Source organism: Tenrec ecaudatus, chromosome 6 (genome assembly GCF_050624435.1).
Source record: "Tenrec ecaudatus isolate mTenEca1 chromosome 6, mTenEca1.hap1, whole genome shotgun sequence".
Classification (NCBI taxonomy): Eukaryota; Metazoa; Chordata; class Mammalia; order Afrosoricida; family Tenrecidae; genus Tenrec; species Tenrec ecaudatus.
In genome coordinates, this window is record NC_134535.1 from 129,973,141 (window position 1) to 129,997,265 (window position 24,125).

The window sequence follows — 24,125 nt, forward strand, 5'->3', positions numbered from 1 at the left end:
AAATCAGGGCTCCTGGGGGTGGGGCGGGTATAAGTGTATTTGTGTGGGGTGGCGGGTGGGGTGGGTAAAGGGGAACTGATGTCATGGAATTCAAGAAGGAAGAGAAAGCTTTGAATCTGATTGTGGTAGCGAATGTACAATACTGCTTGATGTGACTGAACTATGGAACAATATGATGTATGGATTAGCTCCTAATAAAATGGCTTGGGAAAATTAAAAAGTCACATCAACAAATAGCCGATAGCAAGTATAAGACTGAAGGCTGGCTAATATCAATAGCGGCGTTACCATGCATTATCTACCTTACAAATGCCATATTTTTCATACAAATGGTCTTACCTGGCGGCACTGTCACCTAAGTGTGGACTGGTACCTAACTGTGAGGCCAGCGGTTCATCCCACCAGCAGCTCTGCAGGAGCAAGATAAGATTATCTGCTCCATAAAGCTTTATAACCTTACAAAAGACTTCATCAAAACACTTAAAAGAGAACCCATAGCTTGGGGTAAAGTATTCGTCATGATACATATTTCTCATTCATGTGTTATAGTTTTCTGTAGACAGGAGCCCCTGTGGCCGAGTGGCTACTCCTTGGGCTACTGCCTGCAAGTTCGCCCGTGTAGCCAGCTGCTCTGAGGGAGGGGACAGGGCTTTCTATCCCCCCGAAGAATGACCATCTTGGAAACCCACAGTTTCGACCCGGTCCTATAGGTTCACTAAAAGTCAGGATGGACTTGATGGCAGGGAGTTTGGTTTGGTCGTTTTCTGTAGATTTGAAAAATTAGCCCCTTATCAATATATCACTGCTAAATATTTCCCCAACCTTTGGGTTCTCTTTTAACTCTTTTGATGAAGTCTTTTGATGTGCATAAATGTCTCAGTTTTTAGAAGGTCCCAGTAGACTATTTTGTCTTGCATGGTGTATTTTTCTCTATGTTCAGTAGTGTATTTGTACCTTGCATTAAGCATCAATTGTCCCTATGTTTTCATTCATGGTTCTAGAGTTTATATTTAGGTCTTTCATTCATCCTGAATTCATTTTCTGTACCTGGTGTGAGGCTTCGTTTTAATTTCATTCTGTTGCTGGTGGAGATCCAATTCTTCCAGCACCATTTATTGAGGGCTATTGATCTCTTCTCCATTTTATGTGTGTTAGTCCTTTAATAAAGAGCAGGTACAAGACTGCAAGTTTTTTTCTTCCTGTAAGTCTTTATGGGGGCAGATAACCTCATCTTTAAGAATAGAAATAACCCAATTGAAAAATGGGCACAAGACATGAATAGACAATTTAATAAAGATGACATCCAGGTGGCCAATCATAAGAAGAAATGCTTGCATTCATTACCAATAAGGGAAATGCAAATTAAAACAACAATGAGATACTCCTTCATGCTGACACTCTTAGAAAAATTTAAAAGATAAACAACAGAAAATAATAAACGTTAGAGAGGATATGGAGGATGGGAACACTATACATAGCTGGTGGGATTCTAGAATTATGGAAAATATATGGCGCTTCCTTACACAAATGCAAATACAAATACCTTATGTTCCTGCAATCTCTCCACTTGGTATATACCCTAAAGAAATAATAAGAAAACACGAACAGGCAGATGCACACCTGTGTCTACTCCTGCAATTGCTATCATAGCAAAAAGATGGAAACAAACAAAAACTCTTACCACAGAGGCATGGATAAACTCTGGCACCTTCATTCCATAAGATATTATGCATCCTTAAAAGATAATGACGAGTCCATCAAACACCCGATGACATGGACAACATTAACGAACACTATGCTTAGCAAATTTTAGTCCGTCTCATAGAGATATGTAATGACACCGTTATTGTACAGAAAACTGGTTTTCACACCGAAGGAGAGGACTTCAAGGACTGTGTGGAGGCTAGAGTGGGGCAGGGAGGAAAGCAGGAAACGGTGGAGATAGGGCAGGGAGAGAAAGAACAAACAAGAACCATGTAGATGGGCCGGGAGGGGGTGAAAGGGATCCAGTGCCCGATTTCATTTGCTCTGATGAGATGCACTGTGTACACAGAATAGGTCTTTCTTCATAAGCATCATATTCCACAAAGGGGAAAAAGAAATATGTGTGAGTATAAGTAAATAAAAACAACAAAAACTAATACATTTTAGGAGAAAGCACGAGAAGGATCACCGTCTTAAAAGCCCTCCGAGTCCTTCCCCAGCAGATGCAAACATTAGTCTGAGTGGCTACGTGTGGGATACAGAAGGATTTTTCCCAAGCTGTCTCCCCCAAATATACGCCAAACGTACCTGCTTGCGAATGACCATACACTTGGAGGTCATCAGAAGTAGATCAGGCATTATTCTCTCCAAGAGCTATCAGCCATCTACAGCAAGCAGACACCACTGTTTATCCCACAAGTAGGGCCCACTCCCTTCTGATAAGGATAGTAGTTGTCTGTTTCCTTGTAGGAGACCCCAGAGAGGTCAAACTCGCCAGAGGATGACCAAGGTTAGGCTGCCATCCTAAATCTAGGATCCGCCCATCTTGTCACATGTATACCCCCAATCCCTCCTCTTCCTATTGCGTGTACGTCCCTAGACCACCCCTCTCATTACTGTATTACCTGTAGCACAGCCCCTTCCTGTGACGTATGTCCTCACCTGCAACTAGGGGGCTTGCATGTCCCCAGAGAAGATAAAAGCCTCCCTCCACGTGGACCACCAAGCCAAGGCTGAGGTGAGCATACTACTGTGAACTGTGTCTGACTCCATTTATATTTCAATACTTCTATCTCTCATGCTCTCTATAACTTTACTATGATCTTTACTTATTATCGCTGTATAATTGTGCCTACCGGACCCGTAATGATGTGTTAGGGGCTGGCTTCCCCTGACAGCCACGGAAGGAGGAGAAGTAAAACTGAAACAGACTTGGATTCTTTTGTGACAAACACGTTGGAACCACAAAGAAGAAAAGAATACGATTCACAGCCTCACACACCCTGCACAGGGTCCCCAGGTATTGGAGTTTACTTTAGGGCAGAGGTTTGGTGCTTTGAGGGTTGAGGCTGTATTGTTAGGTTGCTTGAGCTCATAACAACTCTACGCGACAGACTCGCATCTTTACGGGAGTAGATTGCCAGGTCTCTTCTCCCATGAAGTCTTTGGTGGATTTGAACTCTCCAACTGTCGGCTAATAGCTGACTACATCACAGAGGCAGGATGGTCCTGTTCTTCAAGCCAGGCTAGTAGCTCCATCTTTCCTCATTGCGAGTAGCTCCATCTTTCAGTACCACATCGCCACCATGGACTGCAGGACTGACACTTCCTGATAAAGAAGACCTCTCCCTGCATTTCTGGCCAGGATGACAATAAATGAAGAGAGGGGAAGCCTTCCAAGAACAACCGCGTCCTGGCTGACAGCCAGCTGGAGATATTTCCGTTTCAATTAGGTGATTTTGAGGGGTAAGTTATAAGCCTATAAACAGGAACAGTCACAGCAATGTCTCTCCCCGCGCACCATCATTATGAACATTGTTAACACGCTCTCCAGTGCATCTACTCTGCTGGGCTCCAAGTGCTTACCCAGCATGCCCTCATTAAGCGCCCCAGCATCCCACTGACGGGAAAGGGCTAATGCCAGCCCAGGAAGGAGCAGAACGGACGTGCGCTTTAAGATCAAGGGGAAAACTTAGAAAGAGGAGCTAGATCTGGTTCCAAAGCAAGGATGGCTAGATCAACTCTAACTCCCTCGCCCATCGCGCTGAGGCCAGCATCCGCCTCTTCAGGCGGGATGTGACTGAACAAGGGGGCGCTTTCATTTTCCTGTTCTAAAAAAAAGAGAAGTAAAAGAAGCATTAGTCAAAAGAAAAAAACGGGAAGGAAATAGGACCTTTCCAGCTCTAATCATTTTTTAAAACTCCAGCCCTTTCTGTCCATTCATTGTTCTTTATTTTTCCTTGGGCATTTTTCTGTTTTAAAAATAAACTTTCATCTATTTCTCAGTGTAGGTAGCCCAACTTACTTTCTCTCTCCCCCACCCCAACCCGCACCCCCACCCGCACCCCCACCTCCAGCTAATTCGGGTTCTTGATTCTTGGGACGTTTTTTGTCTACTTCTTCCCCGTCTCCCGTCTCATCTCTCATCTCTCTCATTCCCTTTTTAATTGGAGTGGTTTCTTGGAGCTCGAAGGAAAACCCACTCCCTTGTTTTGACTTCACTCTTTCCCTTTCAGCCACTTTCCTGAATTGCTACTGCGCCAATTCTGTTCTACTGACCACAATGGGTGCAGCTGGGATGGAGAAGGGGCAACTGAAAAGGAAATGCTAATCAGACCTTTTTATAGAGTGTAGTAAAACACACAGAGACAGACACGCACATTAAAAAAGAGAGAGCGCTCAAGCTCTGATTTAAGGAGAAGAATCTCTTTCCTCAGTATCCCCCACAACTGGGAGAGGTGAGTTTCTGAAACTGCCCCCTACGTTTCCTTCCATGACCTGGTCAGGCTGTGGGAGAGGCCTGGCCTGGCTTGTCTTCTCTCCATTCTCCTCTTTAGCTGAGCAGGTTTAGACTGAATCGCAACATTTACAGGAGGGAAAGTGTTCATAGACTTGAAGGCACATTTCGGCAGGTCAAGTTCTGGGTTAGAGAGATTGCCATTGGAAATAGAAATGGGGTGTGTGTGTGTGTTCGGGGGAGCCATCAGGTAAGAAATAGGGGTAGTTGGGCTTCTCACATTCCAGTCTGGATAGGTGGTGACACACAGAATGCTCAATCCGGTCTCCGCCCTGAGACCATAGCATGAACCACAGTGTGTGTGTGTGTGTGTGTGTGTGTGTGTGTTCTGATTTTTTGTTCTGTAACATGGGGAAAGTAGAAGAGCCAGTGGCAAGGCCACTGCTGATTCTTAACCTTCTGGTTGTGTCCTGATGTCAAAGATGTCTCACTTGGTTATTTGAGGATGCTATCCAATCCCCAAGGAATCCTGGTGGCACAGTGGGTTAAGCGTTGGGTTGCTAACCACAAGGTTGAAACCTACCAGATGCTCCATGGGAGAAAGATGAGGGTTTCCGCGCTCACAAAGCTTCGCAGTTCCACTCGGATGCAGTTCTCCTCTGCCCTCTCGGCTTGGAACCGTGCGTTGGAACCTACTAGATGGTACTGGGCTTGGATTTTGGGCATCCTCAGCACCCTTTGTAAGGAATGGGGCATGTCATTCACTCTGTCGGGCCTCAGAAGCCCCATCTGCCAAAAAAAAAAAAAAAAAGTTTTAATTGACTAATCTGAAAGTGACCTTCTAGCACCACCATTGATATTACCGCACAGCAGAAATAATACCTCTTCCCCCCGGGTCTCTTTTGTCATGGTCATCATACGTTGAGATTTATTTCCATAACTGTCTCCACCAAGCCAAAAGGATCCATCTTTGAGAGAGAAGAAAAACACTTCGTTTAAAATCTGACTCGACATCAAAGCAGTTCCTCCCTGCTATCCCAGACTCACTCGCCCATGGACCCGTGAGGAAGGCTCCTTTAAGGTTGGGTGCATGTGCAGGAAACAGGCGGACTCGTGTGTGAGTCCTGCTCTCTTTGCTCCTCTGACAAGGCCAGTGTTGGGGGGGGGGGCAAGGCAGGGGGAGACGAGAGGAGGAGATGGGAATTTTCTAATGATCTTCTTTAGTTAATAGGCACAAGTTGTTAGCTTGATCTGAGAAGGCCTCTTTCCCCGTGTGCCAATTCCACCCCCTCCTTTTTGTAATGGGTTTAGTTCCCACAGCTAATGTACTGCGTAATGAGGCCAGAGAGAAGCAGAATGCTCTGGAGTAATGATACGGAGCCTCCCGGCCCTGACAAAGGACAGAGAGAGCCAGGCTGGATGGTCTCAATGACAGGGTCCAGCCTCCTTTCAGCCTGGCGAGTCGAAACCTCCTGCCAGGACTTGTGCTAAGCGGAGGCTCAGAGCCCAGGCCCTGGTATAAAACCCGGAGGGGTCCTGGTACCAGGCGGACCCCTGCTACGCCAAGTTTGTTTTCCTATTCTAAGCCGTGTTTCGACCTTCCTCCCCCTTCCACCTGGTCTTCCAGTTATCGGAGTAAAGGCCTCTTACTGACTGACTTTCAGGATGGGGTACATTTTCTGCAGATAGCTCACCCTCTGTAGGGAAAGAAAATGCCCTCACGCCAGCCCATCGGCAGTTTACAAGTCTGCTGGTGCGGCTGTGAGGGCCACATTTGAGCAGGTGGGAGATGCCCAGTGAACTGGTCAGTGGGAAAAGGAACCAACCAAGAAGCCAATCCTCATCCTACTAGACTGCTCTGACTGCGCCCTGCCCCGAGTTCTCATGGTACTTTGCGCCACTGGAACGGCTCTTACTTGTGCCTGGCATTGCCCTTGGTACATCCCTCACCCTTGTTGGCCCAGGGTTCCTGTTCATCCTTTCAGCCCCATGCTTCTGAGTGACAGCCAACACTGATCAGGCGCTCGTTCTGTGTGTGCCCAGTCGAAATTACTTGAATGACAGGGAAGTGGGTGCTGAATATTTATGTCCTTGGAAAGACGCTGGGGATCGTTAGAGACTATTCCCTGAAGCCACCGGCCCAGTGGGCTCTAGCTATTGCTGGTAAGTGCAGGCGCGTGGCTCCCGACTCATAGCGACCCTCTGTACAATGAAAGGAAATATTCGCCTGGTCCTGTGACCGACCTCACAGTCGTTATGCTTCACCTCCTCGTGGAAGCCAGCATGTCAGGTCCCATCTCATGGAGGCCACTACTGTCCTCCTTAAGGTCCCTCCTGATACCATACATGTAACATGAAGTCTCGCCAGTCTTAAAGGACTTCGCAGGAGCACCCGGCTAGATTTCTCAAGACTGGGGGTGGGGTGGGGTGGGGTGGGGTGGGGGTGGGATGAGTACAGGTAAGATACCAAAGACAGAATGAAGAAAACATGATTTCAGTTTTGGACAAGCCCAATGGCCAATGGCCCCTAAAAATAAAGCAAGAGAAGTCCAGCAAGGGGCCCCTGGATTGACCTGGATGCAGTGCACTGGTGGGAGAGGGGCCACAGTAGGTGGGGTCTGTATTGACCTGGATGCAGTGCACTGGTGGGAGAGGGGCCACAGTAGGGGGGGTCTGGATTGATCTGGATGCAGTGCACTGGTGGGAGAGGGGCCACAGTAGGTGGGGGCTGTATTGACCTGGATGCAGTGCACTGGTGGGAGAGGGGCCACAGTAGGGGGGGGCTGGATTGATCTGGATGCAGTGCACTGGTGGGAGAGGGGCCACAGTATGGGGATGATACCCTCTGTGTGCACTTTCAATCCAGTGAGATGGGTGGACGCCGTGGCTGCATCAATGGGCTGAAGCACAGGATCCATGCGAGGACAGCACAGCGCCGGGCAGGGTTTCCATCTATTGTGCATGGGGTTGCTAGGGTTGGAGTGGACTCGAAGACACCTAACACCAGCAACATGTGCCCTTTACAACTGGCAGAGTGTGCATGATACCCACTGGTCTATTGGAAGGCACTTGTGAAGCCCAATAAAATGCAGGAATATTATCCAGCACGTTCACATGAGAAACCTTGGTTCCTAAAGGTTAAGTGACAAGGTCACACAGCTAGTAAATATTAGCCATGGCGTCCCAAGTCCAGGGCTAGTCCCACTATGGCCTCAATCGGTAAAAATGCACGGGTGTTAGGGAGCAGGCTGCCCAGAAAGTGGCATAAGGTTCAGAAGGTCATCTAGCACAAGAACTGGGGCAATAGGCTTGCTCATCGATTCCACACAGCTACCGCGTGTGGGATAGTCCCGGGAGCTTGACATAGATCACACAGAAGGTGGGCCTTTGATTAGGTGGGAGGTAAAACTGTGGGGCTTATTCGATAACACACATCCATCTAGTCCAGTGGTTCTCAACCTTCCTCAGGCCGCGACCCTTTAATACAGTTCCTCATGTTGTGGTGACTTCCCCAACCATAAAATTATTTTCTTTGCTACTGCATCACTGTCATATTGCTACTGTTTTGAATCAGGCAACCCCTGTGAAAGGGTCATTCGACCCCCAAGGGGTCACAACCCACAGGTTGAGAACCGCTGCTCTAGTCCTACTATGTACCAAGCTCTGGTGGGCTAAATGCCTTGTTTCCCAGGGGAATTCCATGAACTAGGCATGGTCTTTGTCCTCATGGGTTCATTTTGAGAAATAATATTGTTGGGGGAGACACCCATCTTTAAGAAACAACTGGAAAAAACACAAAGAGGTTAGTGAGGGACAGTGGAGCACTGTGGGGGCGTTTCCCAGGGTGACGTGGATACCGCGTTTCTATCATCTGATGGTGACCGAGTCCTGGGCTGGTGCTGGGACCCGTGGCTCCAAGCTCTGGTTTCTCTCATGCCAAGCTACACATTGTCCTCAAGGACAGTTTCCATCTCTTGAAAGATTCTCAGGCGCTTGCTCTCTCCAGCCGGCTTCTTCACCATTAGCAACGTCCTCGGGATGGTCCTTGTTCCCAGCCTGTGGACAGATCACCGAAGAAGAGCTTCTTCACATCAACGTCTTATTGAGGCCTAAACAGCACCCAGATTTCCAGCCATGGGGCAACAGCACATCGCTCCTTGGGGTTCTATCTTAAGGCCCTCAGACCTGCTATTCCCTTGCCTGGAGCCCTGTGAACCCCATGGTGTTCACACGCTTGCCCCTTTCGCTCCCTTCAGATCCTGATTCAAGTGTCTCCTCAGGGATATATCCCTTTGGCCAGAAGAGCTACCGGTGCCTTCAGTTAATCTAAGCCCCTTATCCTCAGCCATTCTTGCTCATCCGTCTTCTCATTTCCTACAAACGTGCCCATTGTCTACTTCCTTGTTTGCTTCTTGGCCCCAGCAAAATGCACCTTACACCGAGAAAAGACCTTGTTTCTGTCCAACACCATGTTCCCCTCCAAAAGCAACCAGCACATAGTAGGCCCTAGTAGTTGTTTGTTTCCAAGACTGAATGACGGGGTGACTGCAAGTCTCCAGACGGCTTGCCGCTGCAAGACGAGGCCACCTAAAGGCTCCGCCCTGGAAGACCTGGTCCTTTCTCCTTCCCTCACTGCATCTATTATATCAGGGGCAGTTGCGCTAACAGTTTATTATCACTATTGCCGTTCCTATGGCTGTTAGTCTTTATTAGCGTAACTGTTAGTATGTTGTGTAATTATTCATTAAGGTAATGTCATCGTAATAATTAACCGAGGGCCTGTTATATAACAGGAGTGTGCCTGGCATAGAGCAATCTCTTAATGAATGTTTGTTCCTGCATTCTCATAGCAAGCGAGGCCCTGTTAGTCAAGAACATCGTAATCAAAATGGAAGGGATATGCCAATTCATGGGTACTTATTAGCCGCTGTGCCAAGTCTTATGCTGAGACCATTCACATGGCCTTTCTCATCTTCTTATCTCAAGAGCCCCAAGGCATTTGTATTCTCCAAAGGCACAGTAATTAGGCCAGTAGTATTTGACAGAAGTCTGTTTGACTCCAGGTTCCACCGTCATAGGCTCCGGGCCAGAAATGTCCTACATGAGAACGAAATCTATCCTTTCCAGTTCCTTTCTGATCCCTGTTTTATTCACCTGTGAAATGAGGGGACTGGCCTGAGGGGCTTTTAAGGCACTTTGAAGTACACTCCCTCTCCTCCATCCTCCTCTCTGCCATAGGGGAGCAGCCATGTCCCCGTGCTGCCACAAAGAACTTGACCATGGCCCACTATCTCAGCTGGCTCTAGTTCTTTTTAAAAGCCCACAGAGAAGAATCTGTCTCCTCTCTCTTTCAACTTCAAGGAGCATTTCCCTTCAAGGAGCATTTCCCTGGGGATACGGGTCCCCAGTTTTCATCAACTTGCCCCCACCCAGCCTCTGCTTCCCCGCTCCGCTGCCATGCGCCCCCTCATTAGAAACCGGTGACGCGTTCTTTCAACTGGCCTCGTCATGTTCTTCCTGGTTTCGCCCAGAGCCGCTGCCAAGACTTCCCACCTTGCCTGCCTGGCAAACGTAGCTCCCTTACGCAGAGGCTGCGTTATCAGAAATAAAATAAGACACTGTTCCATTGATGACTTCAAAGTCAGCCGAGGGCAGGAAGTTGGGCTGGCCTCTCGCTCCATCAGCTATCTGAGTAAGGGAATTGGGACCCAAGCCAGCCTCCTAGGAGGGAAGTCTATTTACCCAAAACAGCAGCAGTCGCTAGCAAAATGATGGTCCCCCTTGGTTTGTAAAAAAAAAACCCAAACCTTTCTGGTATTCTAAGCACTAAACCTTGCTGGTTGGGAGGAAACAGAGGAGGTTTATAATCCACTTAAAATATTTGTGGAAGGGATTCACCACCTGTTTCCCCTTGCACTGATATTGATGACAGCTGAGCAGTCTTACCCTTCACAAAAGCCTCTGTCGGCGCCAAGCCCAAACTTCCTGGCCTCTTCTTTCCATTTCCATGAAAACGTTCGGAGGAAAGCAGAAACCCTGCCTCGCGGTGAGAAAGAAGGGTTCGCCCCATTCCTAGGGCGGACGGACTCTGCAGCTGTCTACTCGCTTCCCTTCCAGATCCAGGGCCAAGGTCAACTCCAGCCCAGTTCCCTGGGAGTGGCAGCTAAGGAAGGGAGAGCACACAGTAGGCATGTAAACAAGAGGTGATGGCGGTGGTGGAAGCAGGGCTCCCAACTACTTTACTGCAGTCCTGTCCTGTCCCTTGCTGAGACTTCCATGTCCCACCTCAGATTTAAAACCAAGCACACCACCACTAGTCAATTTCAACCCAAAGCGACTCTTTGAGTGACAGAGTCAAAATGACCCATAAGGTTTCCAAGGCTGTACATCTTTACAGGAGTTCTGTTTCATCTTTCTCCCATGGAGTGGCTGGTGGGCTTGAACTAATGACCTTGAGGTTAGCAGCCCAATGCCACAGCATCACCTGGGCATCGTCGTCTGCCTGTACCAACTCAGAAACTACAGTTTGACCAGATCTCCAGGCGTACACATAATAATCCTTCAGCCAGCTTGTTAAAATGAAGATTGAGATACAGTCTATCTGGGGTGGAAGGCAAATTCTCAGCAGAAGGTTGAACCAGAATGAACTGGTTCCAGGCCATGCTTGACAGGGGAACCAAGGCAGCTCTGCCTGCCTCTTTTCATGGCTCCTTCCTCCCAAAGTACCACTGAGCCTTCTCAAGTGCTGCACAAGATTTCATCCACCAAGCTACCTAAGTCCTCCCCACTTCTCACCCTCCTCCCTCACTCAAAGGGCCACAGTTTATATCTCAGGGGGTTCTTCCTTGCCCCTGAGGAGCTTCTGGGCTTTTCCTTTTAAGAGGAGGGCCTTATTATGAAAATGGAAAAATTCATGAGATTATCTTTCCAAGTCTACTCACTCACGACCTTGAGACCCAAGGCAAGGGTTAGTAAAGAGATATTCAGTCACACACTCAATCAGTGGCAGACTAAGGCCTGAACCAGATCATCTAATGTCCAGTCGAGTGCACTTTTCATGATGTCCTCCGGACCACTCTAGAAATTACTTAGCACCTGTCTTTGGGAGGAGCTGCGGCACAAAACCTAGTTAGCCGACATGGCCCAGGCTCTTTGCTCGAAAGCTGAGTGTGAGAACAGAGAAGTGGCCACATCAATGCAGGCAGCTCCATTAAAAAGGACACCACGGTAAGTGCGAGCACACTGAGCTGGGGGGTGGGGGGTGAAACAGACCATGCACTGGTCTTGGTGAAAGGCAGTTACAGTGGTTCCTGGAGGGAGGTGTTCAGGGCAAGGTGGTGGGTAGCCTATCGAGAGAAACAGGATTAAGATGACAGATTTAGCACCTAACCCAGTGTCTCCCTTTCACTCCAAATCCCTAAAAAGTATGCACTTTAAAAATCCATAAAATGCTGGAAAACAAGAAGCCTCAGGAGAATGTGGAAAGGCAGGTCTGAGAAGCTGACCCATCTTCATGGTAGGGCTTGACCCATATACAACCAGAAAGGGTTATCTGTCCTTCCATAAAACCTAGAGAGATGAGAACTTTGCGGCCTCTCAGAGTCATCCTTCCCAAGCTGCCCTCATCCTCATACTTAGGGACTGAGATTAATCTGGAGTGGAGATAGAAACCCAGGTACATTTTGTCTCTATTGCAAATCCCTTTTTATTGGATTGGATGGTATTAACTGGTGGGATGCCCTGTAATACTCTTTCCTTGCCAGTCATTTCTTCGGCAGCTTTCTAAACTTCTATGGCTCTTGGACACATCCTCACGGGATCGCTGTGAAGTGGAATGGGTGAGTGTGGGGATGGCTGCCCCCTTTCTGAATGCACCTTCTCACAAGCCCAGGTACATTGTACTCTTGAGTTTCAATCCTGGCCACTCTCTCTAGACACACCCTGGGTCCTGTGGAAGGTTTTTCTGATTGTCTCTGGAATGAGGGTAATGAACTGGCCTATCTCATCCAATTGCCCTGTGATTAAGCCACTAATTGTTGAGCAGAGAGTATGTAATAAAGTCTCCAGCTCATTTAAAGAAAGTCTTTTTTCTTCTTCTCAAGAGTCCAAAGTGCTTTCTAAGTGTTGTACCACCCCGTGACTTCAGAGCACTAAAAGCCAGGGCTAAAATCTTAGCCCAAAGTTCTTCCCTGTCTGATCTGAGCTTTATTTTTCCTTATTTGGTTCATTAAAATCCTCTAGTCACCAGGACAGCTTCCGCCTCTAGATGACTGATCAAGTCTCAATTATCCACATGGAACAGCTATGTTTGTGGGTCTTTATTTGTTGACTTTATTTGCCGTAAGTGGCAAATAAATCTGGTGGGTGGCCTGGACTCACAGGAGACACGCCATTCCAAGCCAGTGCTAACGAGGGAAGCAAACTTCTGCACAACTGAGAGCAGTACACGGAGATGTGCAATGGTTTAGCTCTGGGCAGTTGGCCAATTCCAGGGACCAGGTAATACAGGATCAACTCTGCACATATGTGAGAGGAGGCTCATCTGCTCTCCCAAGAAATCTCGTTTCTGGGTGACAATCAGATTCCTCTCCATGCCCAGCACGATGCTGAACATGCGTGTTGATGAGCAGGCATCATCAGTTAATCCATCTGCAGGCTCTAAACACCCACAAGGGAGATGAAGTCCGCACAGCAGCAGAGGCAGCAGCTGTCACACAGCACCTGCCACAGGGGAAACTGGCCCGATTCCCGACAGGGTCCTTTGAGGCCAAAGTCTGCAGGGAGGAGGGACTACAGGGGCACAAGGGAATGACTACTAGGGCTGGAGGAGAAGGCGCAGGCAGAGAGGAACTCAAGGGGGACGAAGGGCGAGTGTGCAGAAAGGAAGTCCTAACCGTCTATGAAACTGGGATGAAGGAAGGTCACTAGAGAAGAGTGTCGCCCAAAGGAAGCTCCAGACCAGTAAGAGTGGTTCTGCGGGAAAGTGAATCGGCACTGTGCTTTTCCAAGGACACCTTCCTGCTGCTGTTTTGGCCACCAGAGGGCTCCTGTATTCCAAAAATATTATGGAAAAGTGACAAAGGTCTCCAATATTTTCCACTCGTAAATAACCCCCAGGAGAATTTCGCAATCGTCTCTGTGACTTGGAGATTTCATTCAGATTTCCGCACTACGTCTGAGTCCATGTGGATGGAGGCCGTCTACCTCTCTGCTCAGTCTTCTATCTGCACACGTGGAGAGGCTGTTAGAATCGATGGTCCGAATCAAGTGAGGAGTAAGTAAGGGACAACAGGGCCCTAGCAAATGTGACTGAAGACGCCAAAGCTAATCGTCTCTTTACCATGTCCCTACGGATTTAATGAAGGTTGGCAAGACCTGGGTCTTGAATGGCTTATGCCATCTTCGCCATGGTGAAACTCGAAGAGCAGGGCAAAAATAACGCACGCGTGTTTGGAAAAAGGTTCATGCGTCAGTTCTGCTTCTTTATAAGTGTGTGACTTTGACTTAACCGCCTAACTTCATGAGCTTCGGTTTCCTTCTCAGTAGAATGGGAAGTGTTCTTATCTCACAGGCTGGACAAGAGAATTGAATTAGATAATGCATGTTAAGGGGCTTGGCACATTATTAATGCTCAGTTATTTACTCTTTCACATATGCCCTGCAAGTGGAAAGGACTTAACAGCAACACAATGACAAGACTGACATCAACTCCACCTATTCAGTCTGACGAAGTGAAGACTAGGAAGGACCTTCATATGAAAGGGGCATTAGATCTATGTTAGATTAGATTAATTCTATGTTATTCCAAGAAGTAGAAATGGAGTCCATGGGTAAAAGTATTAGAGAATCAAATCAAGCTTTATGTACAATTATATGAACTAACAAACAAAGCTTCTCAAAAATGAAGCGAGTAATCTGTGTAACTTCCAAGTTAGCTCATATCGGGTGGTGTTCAAGACATTGGATGAACAGTCCTAAGGGAACTCAGAGTTCAGACTCTGGCATCCGATGCAAGAAGTGGGTTTAGGTAATTCCCTAGAGCCATTCCAGCTCAGGAACTTCTAGGATTCATTGTTTCAAGCAAAGTGGAAAAGAGGGAGAGCATTAGGATGTTCGGTAGGGAAACATGTTGGGCAAAGGGATGGCCGTCCAGGCCTGCAGCTGTAGCTCCATGTCCTCTTCTGGCCAGCCCTGATCTTATCTACGGCCATAGAGGGGTTGGTGGTCAACCCATAGAGGTTACTTCTATGTCAGGATTAGGGTTATTCACAATAAAGACACTTGATAAAGACTCCCTCCAACCCTTGAAAGCCGGGTGCATTTCTGACACAACAGTGGACGCTCAACGGAAGGTGGTCGTGGAAGGCACAGCTATGAATAAAGAATGAGGAAGATGAAGAGTGCAGGATGGACTCGGTGGAGCATGCCGTTGGCGTATAGTGCAAGCTGGAACTGTGTGACTTCTGGTATTTTCTCTTTCGTCTCTTCCTCTATCCTATACTGAGCACAATTCTGTCAAGAATTATCTAACACTCAAAAGAGTTCAAGAAAAAAGAAGATGTTTTAAAACGGATGGTGGCAGCAATTATACATGATCGAATTGAATTATGGACGGTTATAATATCTATAAGAGCTCCCAATAAAATGATTAATAAAAATAATAAAGAATTATATAATACTGTCAGAATTCTGTCAAGAGGCAGAAGTCGGGACATAAAGATTTCTGGAAACTCTGCATGAGCTCTGGTACAAAACTAAATTCCAATCTGATCTTCTCTGTAAAGCATTAAGTAGATTTTCCATTTCTAGAACAAAATGAGACAAGGGAAGTCTGTCTCCAGCTCTTCTGGAAAGGGGGCTACGGAAAGGACTTGAGGGAGTAGTTAGTGTCTCCCAGGGGTCAATTACAATCAAGAGCAACTTGGCTTTGAAACTCTACTGGATCGTTAACTAGACATGAAACTGAACCATATCTAAGCCTCTGTTCTGTTCGCTAGAAAAGAAAGATAATAACATCACTGGATTTTACTGACTCTATAAAGTGCTTAGGAAAGAAGCTGGGACATAGTGGTGTTGCTCAGGCCAGAGCAGGTTACTCATGCTGGTACAGATTAAGTACCAGTCAGGGACTTCACATAGAAAGGATATATGAATTTATAGTCTTAAGAGAGACGTGAGTATATTTGCCCTAAAGGTCTAATAGAGAGGCTGTGTGTCAGAAGTTATATAAACCGACGGGGCATCACCACTGCCTGAGTAGGTTTTCGTTTGGGTAGGGACAGGAGGGAAGGGCATGGACGAGCCCAGTATGCAATCATACGTGCGCAGCGCCGGTCACCTTAAGAAGAAACAGATTGGGCCATGTTGTATCACAGCAGGGGAGCACCATGCTCCACATGGCTGACGCTGGGAAGAAAACGGGCCCTGTTGCATGTAAGGCTGTCTAAGCAAAGGCAACATAGACTCTTAGAAGTGAAAGTCTAAAAGTAATGAGTAGATTGTTGGGCAGATGGTAGCCAGCTGCTGCCCCGTTTTTCTGAGGCCAGCAGAAGAGGAAATGTTTCTCTGACGACATCAAGGAGAAACGACAGTATCCCCCAAAGGTTTGCTCACACTCAGGTCTGCAAGACCCAAGATTACTGGCCATGAGGGGTTATGAAAGATCCTTCGTAGGTACTTTAAATGTGTGTGTGGGGGGTGGGGTGGGGTGCGGGGGGCGCTGTTAAGGGTAGGTTGAGAGGCTACTGTCCTGTCGTCATTCTTGCGAGCCAGGAGGTTCTCCCATTTTGCTGAACAGGTGCCTGTACTGTCCCCAAAAAGTTAGCTCTAGTAATGGCATAACGTTTCATTGGAAGAGTGGAAAAATACCACGCTTTTCAAGTCGGGAATCATGATTTGTACTAGTACTGCATGGACCTGAGGCAGATATTGGAAGGAACCAAGTTCCAACTATTGGCCCCCAAAACATGCGAACTGTTCATCAAAGTGACCTGCCAGCAGGGTACTCAATACTTCGGTGCACTTCCTTCCATTACTCCGCGGGGAAAAAGAGAATCACCTCTCTTCTGCGGAGGTGCCTTTGGAAGAGATCAGTTCATTCCCTTTAAAAGTTAAGCAATTTCCTTCTCAGGAACTTGAAGTGGGAGGTCACCTGTCCATCTTGGGAGAACTTCCTGTCCCTGCCCTCTCCAACCAAACCTGTGGTGACAGTCTGACCCATTGCCACTGGTCAATTTTGACTCCTAGCGACCCTAGAGGACAGAACAGAACTTCTCCCTAGTGTCCCAGGCTGCCAATCTTTACGGAGCTTTACGGAGAGCAGATTTGCCTCATCTTTCTCCCTCAGAGCAGCTGGTGGACTTGAACCACTGACTTTTCACAGAGCACCCAGTGCTTAATCCATCATGGCGCCACAGCTCCCACAGAAGCCTGGAGAGTCTAGATTTCACACTTTGGGGACCCTGATTCACAGTACTAAGTCCATTTTAGTCCACATCACAGAACACACACATTGTAATTCATAAAATTCACGAAACTCATAACTGCATGTGTCCTCTGATACTTTCAATTCCATTCTGTGCCTGATCATCCCGTTTTTCAAATGCAGCCAGGACTTGAATTTCACCGTATAACCAGAAGTGGGAAAACCAGTGTTCTTGCCCATCCCTCTCTCCCATTTACAAGCCTTCAGCCGTGGGTCTCCATTTCCTACAGAATCAAGTATGAATTCCTTAGCATGAAGGATAGGACAGCATTCTCCTGTCTCTCAGGGTCAGTTTGCCATGCTCACCCAAAGGCTCTGTACACTCAACACCCAAGGCCCGGGACACCCAAAACCTGCTGTGCACTCTCAGGCTCCCCTAGACTTGCCTGTCTATGCCCCAGGGCTGGAGATGCTTCCCAATGCAGGACAAATGCCTCTCCACTGTTCAGTATATTATCCCAGCTTTGGGCTCCGCTTAAGATTTCCCCAAGCCGGCCAAGCATAACCAACCTCTTCACTAGGCTCCCACGGCTTTTAGGGATTCTTTTTATACAGCATGTAATGATCATATCCTACTTATCACGGCTTACATGGCCTTCCTTCTTTCTGAAGTGGTGGAAATAATTTTAAAGCAAACAGAAACTTTTTTTTTGGTCTTTTCCTTGACTGGCCCCTTCCTTTTTCTATCTTCAATCCAACCATCCCCGCCCCCTTCTCCCGCCAGACCCCATAAAACTCAAAGCCCCCAAGGGAATGGGAAGATCACAGAGCAGGGAGAAGGGGATGATCAAAATCAGCAGTGGTAAACCAATCTGGTTCCAGTTTCTCCTGTTCCAGTTTCTCCTGCTCCAGACTTACAGTCCTGTTTTCAGGGGGGTCCGAACTTGGCACCGGCACAGCAAGAAGGCATCAGAATCCAAGGGGTTCGGGAAGAGGCAAGGGGAAGTAGAGAAACCAAGGGAGAAGGAGAAGAGCGGCCAGTCGAGGCTGCAAAGTCAGGGAAGTAACTAAGTGACTCGAGAGAGAATAAAGAAGGCGGCTTCATAGACCAAAGTGAACCCCCGCCCAACCCCCCCCCCCATGGCCAAATGCTCTGTGGCTGTCTTGGACAGATGGCCTCATTTTAACCAATCGCAGACTCCGAGGGACTCTTGGATTGCCTTAATCTATGTAAAAATAACAACTAAAATAGGCCTGCACTCTGTGGTTTCCAAAGCAATTACCTGCACGTTACACCATTTAATCATGGCATATCGGCACTGGAAGGGACTGTTGGAGGTCAGTTAGTCTAATCCCTCATTTTGTAGATGAAAAGGAGGCTGCGACCAAGAAAGTGACTTGCCCAAAGTTAACCGTTTTACACACACACGCACACACACAGGCATGCACGCACGCATGACGATGTTCTGGTTGATTCCACAGGTTCTGAGTGGCATTCAGTCAAGGCCTCTCAACAAAGCCAGTGTGTGGCCTGCTATGTCCTTAAGAGATTCCCAGGCCAAAAGCTCCTCCAGCCTGCCTCTGGCCAGCCCCTCCATGTACTAGGAGATGATCTGGTCTTCCTGGTGTCGCGTCCCTATTACCCACAGTGCCTAAGCTATGAACTCACTGGGAACAGGTGCCAGATGGCCTCTTCTCTTGCACAAGATGTTCATTTAAAATCAAATGGCACATAAATCCCTCAGTCTCTGCTCGCTCATGGTCCTCAACCCTTGGTCTTTTTTTCTTTCTTTCTGGTCTTGGGTCCTTCTCAGGGCTCCCAATCCGTGTGTGGGGAGTCTCCGAGATGCCACGTGGAGGGTGAAAGCGGAAAAGCAAGGCATCTGGTGAGTTGTGCAGAGGTGAATGGGCCAAGCCACCGGCCTTCCGCTACCCCCAACACATGCGTGAGCACCAGGAGGGGTTACAGGGGACGGCCTGGTGTAACTACACCCATCTGGATGGAAAGCTGAAAGGCTCTGGCCGTAGATCCATCATACACGTGGACACTGAGGCCCCGAGGGCAGAAGTGACTCCCTGAGCCAGTGAGGGAGAATGAGCTTCGAACTCTCCACCTTGCCAGGCCAGCTCACTCTTTCTGCGGTCTGCATTCTACATCGCCAAGCAGGAAACTGAAGCTGAGAGGTGGCGGGGGGTGTCTTAAAATCGCGCGGCTATGAAAAATGAGGGCCCAAGGCAGGAGGGGAGAGAGAGGGCCGCCCAAGGCTGGCAGGGGAGCAGGGGCCCAGCCACTTCCCACGTACGTCGAGGTCCGCTGCACAACTCCAGGGGGCGCCACTCACTGTGCGCCAATGGACGGGCGGCGTGGTGGGGGGGAAGGGGGCAGAGACGCAGCAGCCGGACCTTCTGAAAACCAGCTCCTGGGGGCCAACCCCTCGGGGGGTCGTCCCCGCGCCCCCCCCCCCCCCACACACACACACACCCCAGCACTGCCCGCCGCCTCTTCTCCGGGAGCCCGAGCCAGGGTCCGAATGCCTTTCCCCCGTTCACCGGGATTATCCCTTTGAATTGTGCCCCCCTTTCACCCCCCCAAAAACCGCTGCAGCCAGCAAGCCCTGCCTGACAACCCCGAAGGAATTTTTCCCAGGGATCGGCCGAAAGCTGACTCACATTGAAAGACTTGCCCAAAGTGGTCATGCCCCTCTGAGCAAATACCACAGGCACGTCAGCCGCGCTCCCCGCGGCCTCCCGGCGGCGCGAGCCTCCCCCCGCGCGCCCGGCCGGCCCGCGCCGCGATTGGACAGCCGCGCCGCCGCTTAGGCGCGCCGCAGCCAATCAGCGCTCGGCAGAGCTGGGTTGCTAGCCTGGCCGCCCGGGGTCCCGAAGGGAGGCGCGGGCTGGTAGCTGTCACTGCTTGTCTCGCGTCCCGGGGGCGGGGCTCGCGGGCGGGAGGCGCGGGCTGTCTGTTTAGGCAGGTAAGGCCCCCGAGGGAGAGAGGAAGAAAGGGCTGCGCCACCTCCCCCGAAGACCGCCGCCGGGCCTTGGAGTTCCACATTCCCATTCCTGAATGGGAGCTGCGGCGGGCTGGCTCCCAGCTGCTTGCGGGCTGGCTCCCAGCTGCTTGCGGCTCGCCGCTGCGGGCTCCCCTGCCCCGGCCCCCCGGCCCCCGGCCCCCGCGCACGGCGGCGGGCCTGCTCGGGTGCAGCTCCCCGCGTTTCCCAGACCCTGTGCTGCGCGTTCCAGGATGATCCATTTCCAGACGGCTTCCAAACTCAAAGGCCCGTTAGTCATTGCTCAGTTGCACACCATCCCCCTCCCCGCTGCAGAAGGTGAGGGCAACCACAGGCTCGTAAACAGGGAAAACGTGGCGGAAAGGGGAGTCAAAACTAGGAGTCCAATGGGTTCTGGCCCTGGTCGCGGCCAAATGAGTGCGTGATGCTGCCGAAGACTCTTCACAGCCCCTTTGCTGCTCATCTTTAAACGGAGAGGCTTGGCAGCTCCCTAGGAGGAGCCTTGGTGGCATCGTGGGTTAGGAATTGGGCTGCTCACCACAAAGTCAGCCAGTTCGAAACCACCAGCTGCTCCCTGGCAGAAAGATGAGGCCTTGTGTTCCTATACAGAGTGACAGTCTCAGAAACCCACAGGGGCGGGTCTACCCTGCGGGTCTACCCTGCGGGTCTACCCTGCGGGTCTACCCTGCGGGTCTACCCTGCCCTCGGGTCGCTGCTAATCTGATCTGACTCCCATGGTAGTGAGCTGAATGTCTGCGCTTCAGGGACTTGGTTCCCCTTGCTCTGTCCCAAATAATTTCCCATTTGTTTTGTGTAACGATATACTCCTGCCTCCCTCAGTGTGGATACCTCATAAATCTTCAGTCGCAGTAATTAAAGAATTCGCTTCAGGCAAATAAGTAATGAGTATACCCCTTTCACAGATAGGACTCTGGATGCTCAGGCAGGTTAGCCAAGTTTGTTGTTGTTATTGTGATTAGCTGGCATCGTAAACAGGGAAAGGGGAGTCAGGGACTCAATGAGCAACAAAACATACCACTGACTGGTCCTACCCTATTTCTCTGACACACTGTGGGGCCATCCACTGGGTTTACAGAGCTTTATTGGCTGCTTTTCTGAAATAGAATGTCTTCTTAAATGCCCTCTTTTCCTAATTCCTCAGCATCCTAGTAACAAACCTCCACAGCCAGACAGGCCATGGCTGCCCATGAAATACCCCGGCCGGGGATCAAACCCAGAGCGCCTGCCTGAAAAGTCGAAGTTTTAGCCACTGAACCACCAGTGCCCTTAGGTAACTTAACCTAAATTCAAATTGTCAGCAAGTGTTAGAACCTGTCTCTCATCTTCTGCTTCTGTTGGGCAATTCTCTTCTTATAAAGTAATAGATCTTCCATAGAGACAGGCCAAATGGGTCTGGCCAGGAAGTGCTAGACTAGATGGCTCCAGCACTTGAGTGCTGGGATTTTCTTGCCCCTGCCACCCAAGACTTTTTCCAGACGAGTGAAAGTTCCATTCATTTTTCCTCATGTGACAGCTATTTATTGAGCAGCTACGAGGAGCCCGGCAGTACAATGGTAGATGAGCGTGTTCCCTTCCAGAGCTTCCCGGTGAAAGCGAACCTAGAGAACACAACTTACAGTGTTCTCTGCCAAAGCGCAATGCCAGGATGTCTATCCAACAAAAGAATAATAATAAGTAAACAAAAATTCAGGGTTATCTGCACTGATGTTCTGTTTATTTTGGTATATGTTCTGATATAGGAGAGACTCGGCCTACATTAAAAAATGGTAATCAAGTGTAATCCCAAACCAGGTAAAGATCCTTGAAAAAGAAACTCTTTTTTCTCCTCCTCCTTTGGATTCGCAATGAGATCCGGCAGCCAACTACGTCGGATGTAACTTCTGAGGACGAAGGATGCTAAAGCAGAAACGTTTTCTAGGTGACCAGAGACTCTTCTGGAGACTATGTCCTTAGCCCGTGGTCCAAAACCGGTCATCACCTAGCTACCACCCCGATGACGAGAAGAGGGTGGAGTTACTGAGAGGTACTACCCAGGACCCAATCCCAGGTCTCTCTGTGACCAAGCCATGCGATCCCTGCCCTTCCTGGACCCTATCTCCGCATCTGGCTTGAAGGACTGACAAGCTCCAGCCAGGAAACACAGGAAATGAAGAACGGTGGCAATGCTTCATTCGTTCACTTATCCGGCAAATATGTTTTAAGCATTTGCTGTGAATCAAGCCCTCTGCCCTGTACAGGGACCACGATAAACCTGCTGAGGTCTCTGCCTTCAGAGAACTTACCATTCCGTGGGGTCCATGCACTAGCCCAGGGGAAGGGATGATATGGATTTTTAAAATCCGCGTGAGATCAAAAGGGCAACGATTACCTCCAAGGTAATGGGGCAGGGCAACTGAACAACCCAAATGTCACTGAACCCTTGGCCTAGGAAATTGTCGAGATGGGAACCCGATTTGCTACGTGACCTTGCACAAAGCAAAACAAAACAAGGTATTATTTCAAAAAGAGAGAGATGATGGGAGTGTGGACTTTGTTGATGAACGAGAAGTCAGATGGAAAAGCACGTCCACTACAAACTGTCTTCAAAACCCAGTTGGAGCACACCTCCCCCTCTGTAGTCGCCTCCTGAAAAGGGCACGTCTGATCCTAAAACCCAACCCTTCCTACATCGACTACTATCCCAAGAGCTCCCCCGCTTCCGGTGTGCTTGCAGGCATCCTTAGTCACTCAGGAATATGGGTGGAGATCCACAACGCAGCCCAGGTTATAAGTGCATCGCACCTCCTCTGCCTCTCTCCCTTCTTATTTATCAGTCACCGTGTGTCCTTACCTTTGGGGGCTGTCGTTTGGAGGGAGCTTGGGCTTATCTCTTGAGCTGGTTCTTCTGACTGTCCCTGCCGTCAATACAGTGAAGGTTCAGAGCCTGCAGTGTGAATGCGTTGACTGTGGGCAAGTCGGTGAGGTGAGTGTGGTGAGAGACCATTTCCCTTTGCATATTGGGCTCCCGAGCCTGCAGCCCCAATGCCCCTCCTGCTTATAGAGCCCTAAAAATGCCCCCAGCTTGTGTTCCTTTCTGTTTCCTGGTGCTCACCCCTGGCTGCCTTGGGCTGGCTGCACGATTGCCTCTGAGAAGGGATTGCCTCACCTGCCCCTGGAGGTTAACCTTGTAGGCCAAGAGCCCTGTGCCCAGGATGCACAAGAACACAACATGTGCCTTCTTGAGTACTTTGCAAAGCTGCCCTCCTTGGCACGATTCCTCAATGTCATTGAACCTTTCCATTGACCTCCGAAGGGAGGTGTCTCCACAGAGCTTTGTGCAGTTCTGAGCCTGGACGCCCATTTGGCCCTCATTCCAAGTAAGGGCGGGTCCTCTGGTGGTTACTCAGCTCTACTGCTATCCAGAAGACTGGGAGTTCGCCTTCACCCAGAGGCAGCTTGGAAGACAGGCCTGGCAATCTGCTTCCAAAAAATCTATCCCTCAAACATAGGCCGGCTCTGGCACCCACCAGGCCGCCCTCCATCCAGGTGGATGGTTTTCCTTGTGTCAGTGAGTCGGGGCAGACTTCACACAAGGAAACTCTCAGCTCCTGATTCCTTTTGCCCCATTGTCCCAGGCAGTCCGTGGTCCCACGAGAGCTTGAGTGAGTTGCAAGAAGGACCGTGACTCAGGGCATTTAGACAAACCTCTCCTCCTGGAATGTATGCAGGAGAAAGCAGTTGCCACCCCGCCCCCGCCCCTTTCTGTAACAGACAAATCTGTGTGGCTTTCCGACGGTGAGATAGCGGCCGCTTACTAATATTATCTACACCCAAGCATGTCCTCGGCCAGAGAGAAAGCCACATATCTGAGGGTATACATCTCTGTGCTGTCTCCCAGTTCATCAAACAATTGGCCGAATAGCCAGCCTCTTCCCAGAGTGGCCATTCATTCTTGCTTTCCTTTATTCATTCACCAGATTGAGAGGAGTTACCCAAGGGCAGCGATCATATCATACTCATCTGTGTATTCCCACCGCTTAGCACAAGGCCTGGCACCTGTGAATGGACTCATTCAACAGCCAGTCATCAAGGGCTGTGCAAGGCCGGGGAGGAGGCAAAACAAGCGTGAGGCACAGGTGCCTTGCCTTCCAGGGACTTCAGAGTTGACTGGCGAGACTCGGTCGTGCAATAGTGATTTGTTGGGCTTTTGCCAAGGGCCAGGGCTAGAGTGGGCACTGCCCACTCATTG